Source organism: Anopheles coluzzii (genome assembly GCF_943734685.1).
Source record: "Anopheles coluzzii chromosome X unlocalized genomic scaffold, AcolN3 X_unloc_26, whole genome shotgun sequence".
Classification (NCBI taxonomy): Eukaryota; Metazoa; Arthropoda; class Insecta; order Diptera; family Culicidae; genus Anopheles; species Anopheles coluzzii.
Window position 1 is genome coordinate 5,001 of NW_026054454.1, and position 7,500 is coordinate 12,500.

General features: G+C 49.4%; 1 pseudogene; it reads right to left on the bottom strand.

Moving 5' to 3' along the window:
- Positions 1-4,545: 4,545 nt before the first annotated feature.
- Positions 4,546-7,500, bottom strand: part of LOC125907834 (large subunit ribosomal RNA) — an 8,561-nt pseudogene continuing 5,606 nt past the window's right edge.

Genomic DNA, 7,500 nt, shown 5'->3' on the forward strand with positions numbered 1-7,500 from the left:
TGTTACAACTTTTATGCTTGAAACCATCGCAACGAAGTCTTTGGGTCCGTAGACCCGTGATGTACTGCTCCAGGAAACGTTTTGAAAGAGTGGAAACTCAAAATCATAGGTTAAGATCATCGGCAGAACCCACCAGACACCACTTTTGCTTCATAAGTTCGGCCTATAGTCATATGACGATTTTCATCGGGGAGGGGACGTATGACCCAAACGGGGGCTTATATGACCCACGGACACTGCAAACCATGCTCCTACGACTAAATAGAGGTTAAAACTACGATTTGGTGAAATCTTCATTTTTGACCTCGGAGCAAGGTACCTTCCCTATAGTAGGCAATGAGTAAATGATCATAATCCCAGGAGGGCAAAAAATGGGAACCCGAGAGGAAAGCGCTGTTGGCGCGCCTAAGCTAGTGGCCCGTAGAGTAAAAAGGGTACCCCCAACAAAGTTGTCGTTTCACGTTCTGGTTTCACTTTTCATCATCTAGGGTGCGTTCCTGACACGTTTTGAGGGGTTTTAGCAAAAAAAAATTTTTCGACTACTCGAGCTCTCTGGCCCGTTCGGTGCACATTTTTGAAAAAAGCTAGGGAGCTGCCCCTAGGTTCGGGGTGTCACAAAATGTTGAAAAGTGGTCGAAAAACCACTATCCAGAATCGGATGTAGAATCGTTAGACGAACTTAAAATTGTTCTACGACACCCATCTGCGACGTTTAGTATTCGAGATATGGCCCGTCCTAGGTCTGACCGAGCAATTTTTGTTCCGCGCACTTTGTGCACCGTACACTTTGATGTTTGTACGAAAAAGTACCCTACCTAGGGACGCGTAGAGCAAATTTGTACCCCCGGGAATGTTGTCGATTGACATTCTGGTTGCACTTTTCATCATCTAGGGTGCGTTCCTGACACGTTTTTAGGGGTTTTAGCAAAAAAAAATTTTTCGACTACTCGAGCTCTCTGGCCCGTTCGGTGCACATTTTTGAAAAAAGCTAGGGAGCTGCCCCTAGGTTCGGGGTGTCACAAAATGTTGAAAAGTGGTCGAAAAACCACTATCCAGAATCGGATGTAGAATCGTTAGACGAACTTAAAATTGTTCTACGACACCCATCTGCGACGTTTAGTATTCGAGATATGGCCCGTCCTAGGTCTGACCGAGCAATTTTTGTTCCGCGCACTTTGTGCACCGTACACTTTGATGTTTGTATGAAAAAGTACCCTACCTAGGGACGCGTAGAGCAAATTTGTACCCCCGGGCATGTTGTCGATTGACGTTCTGGTTGCACTTTTCATCATCTAGGGTGCGTTCCTGACACGTTTTGAGGGGTTTTAGCAAAAAAAAAATTTTCGACTACTCGAGCTCTCTGGCCCGTTCGGTGCACATTTTTGAAAAAAGCTAGGGAGCTGCCCCTAGGTTCGGGGTGTCACAAAATGTTGAAAAGTGGTCGAAAAACCACTATCCAGAATCGGATGTAGAATCGTTAGACGAACTTAAAATTGTTCTACGACACCCATCTGCGACGTTTAGTATTCGAGATATAGCACTTTGTAGGTCTGACCGAGCAATTTTGTACTGAAATGTATGGTGAACATGTAATTCATTAAATAACATTGACTTGCATCGTGCCCTACTTCATCGGCACAGCTGTTATTGACTATCTTTAGTGGAAATGGATTGAGTTTGACCATTTTAAGCCCATTTCCTATGCCGTGCACCAACATTGTGTACCGATCAGGGAAAGTACGCTACGTACGCGTTCATGGATGTCGATGTTGGTACAAGTTGCCTTTCGGGATAGCCGTGCACCAAAACTGTGTACCGATCAGGGAAAGTACAAGACGGAGGGTGCAGCTCGAGCGTACGCGTTCATAGATGTCGATGTTGGTACACTTGCACCAAAATTGTGTACCAATCAGGGAAAGTACAACACGGAGGGCGCAGCCCGGGCGTACGCAATCATGGATGTCCATGTTGATACAATCTACGTGTACGTACCTAGTTTTTGTAGGAAAAGTTGCAATTAAGTGCTTGCATGCTTAAAATGCTCATCTCAACCGGTCACCTTTTGGCCTGCCCTTTTATAACAGAAACCTAGAAAGATACTCGAGATTTTTGTGTTTTTCCATTCGCCCGGGACGACGAAATGAGCTATGTGCACATCGTGCAGAAAATTGTCTTCGCCACGCATGTTTTTGTCCATCCACTCATATAATCACCCGCATTTGTGTTCAACACGGACGGCGCAGCCCGAGCGAACGCGTTAATGTTTATGTTTGTACACACTGCTTGTACGATTCTAGGATTTGGTAATTGCGTCACAGTGCCCGACCGTCGCGGACACCATTCTTGGACAGAAGTCCTAGTACGTAGAGTACTTTCCCTAGGTATGTGCTCGTTCGTGACTATCGTTGCGTGCTTACGGACACGCTTGGGTATGTTTACCATACAAGGTTTACTAGGGAAACCTGGGAAGGACGCTTGCCCTCCCGTCGCGGACACCATTCTTGGAAAGAAGTCCTAGTACGTAGCGTTCCTTATTTTACTTGATCAGTTTGTAATGCATTCGCTTTGTTCCATCGACTTCTGCTACTGCTCACTAAGGGGTGTTCGTTTGCGATGTGTACGATAAGCAACTGTCTATCGTAACCAGCAGTTAATCAACACTTTTTACCCAAGTCATAGCAACATAGAGTACTTTTCCTAATCGGTACACAATTTTGGTGCACCTCTAACCTCGCCGGCACTTTATCGTTACGTTTTGTGCACAACCTAGGGACGTGGTGTAAGTTTCATGATTTTTATGTTTGATTTGGTTTATTATGATTGAAAAATACGCTACGTCCCAGAAATTGGAGCTCGACTACTTCCTCCATGTGGCGAAAAAAGTTACTGGGCAACGCCTAGCTTATGCCCCATTTGTACTTCAATTTTCATTATCAGGTTTGAAAAATACGCTAAGTCCCAGAAATCTGAACTCGAATACTTTTGCCACGTGGCGCCAAAAGCTACTGAGAAACGCCTAGCCTTTTACCCATTTATAATTTAGTTTTCGTTATAAGTTTTGAACAATACGCAAAGTTCCAAGAATCTGAACTCGAGTACTTTTTACATGTGCCGCCAAAAGCTACTGAGCAACGCCTAGGTTGATACATTTTTGGTACATGGAGTGTATGCATGCAGGCGTACTGCCGTGCTAGACCGGAAAATCGATCTTGCTACTAGAACGTAAAGTAATTCCCCTAGATAGGTGCTTTTGCATGCCTCTGATCGACGACCATGCAACGTGCGACACGCGTAGCTAGGCTTCCCCAAACAAATTTCCTAGAATAGCACCAAATTGCACACTTTCAGGGGTATATTTTGGTACCGTGTACCGTGCATGGTACAAGTATCAGTAGCTCGTGCAATTTATTTTGCATCGTGTTGCGGTTGCTGGTGCGTCGGGATAGGAGTGTTTCGAGACTTTCGCCAAGCGTTGGTGCCATTTGGTGGATAATTAATGTTCTAGCCACAATAAACGTGCCACATAATGCCAATAAGGAAAAAGCCGATTTCTAGGAACTTCCAGTCAGAATGTTTGCCATCAGCGCTTTCCTGTCGAGTTCAGGATCTGGGACTTAGCGTTTTTTTTCCACGATCCAATCCAACGACCAGATCGTGAATAAACAATACATACAACAGTGCATCCCTTTAAAGTAGGAAAAAGCCGAATTCTAGGGAGCTCCAGTCCAAAAGGTTGTCATCAGCGCTCTCCTCTCGAGTTCAAGATTTGGGACTTAGCGTTTTTTTCGCGATCCAGCCAAAAGACCAGATCGTGAAATAAACAATTAATATAACTGTACTAGTACATCCCTTCAACTGAAGCAAGTGCACCATACATGACCCGTACGCCAATCATCCATGCACATGACACGTCAACTAAGTCAACACATGACACAACTTGGACAACTGACGGGTAAGTAGGTCATCTCGTACACGACGACACATCGACCAAACCAGGTCAACACGTCACATGCACAAGACATCCTACTACCAAGGCCGACCACCTCGACACACAACGTGTTAACCGAACATGGTCTACAACACCATCATGTGCAAGGCAACCGGCCCAAACGGATCAACTTATACAACTTGTAACGAGCATGTGTGTAAGCTTACTGGTTTGGTCGGCACGTTTCTCACATCAAGACAATCAAGTCCAGAAGGAGGCACGCCGACAAGCTCACTAGTGTTACGTGTTCCGCTCCATACCGTGTCAAGTCACTCGTCTGACACGGAAGTAGCCAGCTCTTGTCCACTAGTGTTAAGGAACGGTCTCCAGACCAAGTCAAGTCACTCGTCTGACAAGGAAAGAGCACGCACCAAGCTTCACCAGAGCACGGTACCACGGTCCCCAGACCAAGATGGTTCGTTATGCCATCGAGGAAGGGGCACGCGATCCCTTGCTACACTCAACTAAGTACACTCTTGCTCTCACAAAAGTATCCCCTGTGTCGACGTGGTCCCCAGACCAAGACGAGCTTGCGCACATCGAGGAAGGGGCACACGGACAAACCACCAAGCATGGGTCGCCTGAGAGGATCGATGCGAACGCATCTCTACAACTCGCAGCTCCCAGCCTGAAGTCCCGTCGTTTGCGGGCGGTTGATAGGTGTCGAAACTAGGTATATCCACGTTGGGCAGAGCTCAAGCCAACGGCGTTCCCAGTTACGGTACTAACACGTGCAGCGAACTCCACTCGTTGCGGCCTAGGTATAGCGGGATGAGACGCCGGGCTGCAGACGCAGACTCCAACGGATCTCAGAGGGTTGTTAGGCCCGCTAGCTTCCGAACACCTAATGGGTTTGAGAAGCGCTATCAGCTCGGATTGGCTACGACCTTAGAGGCGTTCAGGCATAATCCAGCGGACGTAGCGTCATACCAAAGTCCGGTCGGACTAGTATTGAGCCAGTGGTCCGTACCTGTGGTTCCTCTCGTACTGCACAGGAATTCCGTTAAGATAGCGACTATAAGCACACACCAGTAGGGTAAAACTAACCTGTCTCACGACGGTCTAAACCCAGCTCACGTTCCCTTGAAAGGGTGAACAATCCTACGCTTGGTGAATTTTGCTTCACAATGATAGGAAGAGCCGACATCGAAGGATCAAAAAGCCACGTCGCTATGAACGCTTGGCGGCCACAAGCCAGTTATCCCTGTCTGATAGAGATCTCTCCTGGTCAGAACGAGACTTTCGAGAGCGTCTCCTTGAAAATCCGTAAAGCCGTTGACGATAATGGCACACATAAGGAGTTAAAGGATTTCATCATCATGGGCCGGCGCACAGATAAGGCGTTGCTACGACTGACGCTTGCTAGATCCGCAAACGCGACCTTAATTCTCCAGCAGATCCGAACGATCATCGGCGAGGCTGGAACTTGTCGACACGTGACGGAAATGGCGGCCTTGGTAGTAAACGACATCGACCCCCTAGCCAAGGAGGAAGAGCTTACAGCTCTCCTTGAAAACAAGATCGAGGGTGGGGCAGGCATCGTCTCAACGAGCATTAGGACAATGCCGGATGGCACCCAGCGGGCACGCGTCCGTCTGCCAGCCAAGGCCGCCAAAGCGCTGGATGGTACGAAGCTTCGCTTGGGCTTCTGCATTTCCAGAGTGAAGATGGCTCCTGCAACACCCAAAGAGCATCTTCGCTGCTACCGATGCCTTGAGCACGGCCACAACGCCCGCGATTGTCGGTCACCTGTAGACCGACAAAATGTTTGCATCCGTTGCGGACAGGAAGGTCACAAGGCTGGTACATGCATGGAAGAAATACGCTGCGGCAAATGCGATGGCCCCCATGTTATCGGGGACCGGACATGCGATCGGTCGGCCATCCAATGACGCAGCTAAAAGTCCTCCAAGTGAACCTGGGTGGAGGCAGGATCGCCCAAGATCTGGTCCTGCAAACCGCCCGACAAATGGAAGTGGACGTGCTGGTTCTTTCCCACACGTATCGACCACCCGAGAACAACCCAAGATGGGCAGTTGATGCCTCCAAAAAGGTGGCAGTCGTGGCCACAGGACGATACCCTCTACAAGGACAATGGAGCAGTGATGTTCCAGGCCTTATAGCTGCCAAGGTGGGTGGCATCACCTTCCTAAGCTGCTACGCGCCACCCAGCCTGTCGCGGGAAGGATTTGCGGAATTCGTTGAAGCAATTGAATTGGAAGCCCAATCCCACCCTCAGGTAGTAGTTGCCGGAGACTTTAACGCTTGGCATGAGGAGTGGGGAAGCCGACGCAGCAATGAGCGTGGGGAAGTACTGCTCGAGGCGTCCCAGCAATTGGGCCTGCTGCTGATGAATCGAGGGAATGTGGCAACCTTTGTTGGAAACGGTGTGGCGACTGCCAGCGTTGTCGACGTGACCTTCGCCAGCTCGTCCATAGCTCAGCCGAGCACTTGGTTGGTAAGAAACACGGACACGCGATCTGACCATAGGTATATCACCTATTCGGTAGGCCCAGCGTCAGCAGACCAGCAGCGTAACCAAGGACAGTCACGTCAACGGGGCCAGCGAGAGCGTTTTCAACATGCAGGCACGCGATTTAAGACGAAACAGTTCTCGAAAGAGAATTTCCTGGCCACGCTACATGGCGAGGGATTCCGAGAGAAGGCAGTCAATCACCAGGGAATGATCTCGGCAATGATATCGGCCTGCGAGAAAACCATGCAAAGGATGACGTCGTCTTTCCCCGACCCTCATCGGGACGTTTACTGGTGGACGCCACTGATTGCTCTGCTTAGGCAGAACTGCGAGCAGACGAGAGATCGCATGCAGCAGACAAGTGATCTCCAGAACCGAAGTCTGGCTGCAGCCCAATACAGAACAGCTAAAGCTGAGCTGGATAGAGCTATACGTGCCAGCAAAAAGGCTGCCTTCCAGGAATTGATCGATGCTGCGGAGGAAAACGTTTTCGGAGCCGGGTACTTAGTAGTCCTCTCCCGTCTTCGCGGTGGAAGGGCCCCACCCGAGACGGAGAGAGCGAGGCTTGAAAGCATCGTTACAGAGCTTTTCCCGCAACATCCGCCCTTCAACTGGCCCAGCATCAGTTCCGAGGAAGAACAGGAACAGCCTGCAGACCAGCAGACTCCATGGACCCAAGTCACGATCCCGGAACTCCGTCTGATAGCTAGCACCATGCCGAACAAAAAAGCGCCGGGCCTTGACGGAATTCCGAACGCCGCTGTCAAGGCTGCAATCCTTGCGTACACGGACGTTTTCCAGGCGTTGTACCAAAGCTGTCTGGAAACGGCTACATTTCCAGCACCATGGAAACGACAGCGGTTGGTACTGCTCCCCAAGCCGGGGAAACCACCGGGTAGCAGCGGGTCATACCGACCTTTGTGCATGCTGGATGCCTTAGGGAAAGTGCTGGAGAAGCTCATTCTAAACAGACTTCACAACCACCTGGAAGATCCTGCTGCGGTGAGGCTGTCAGACAGGCAGCATGGCTTCCGGA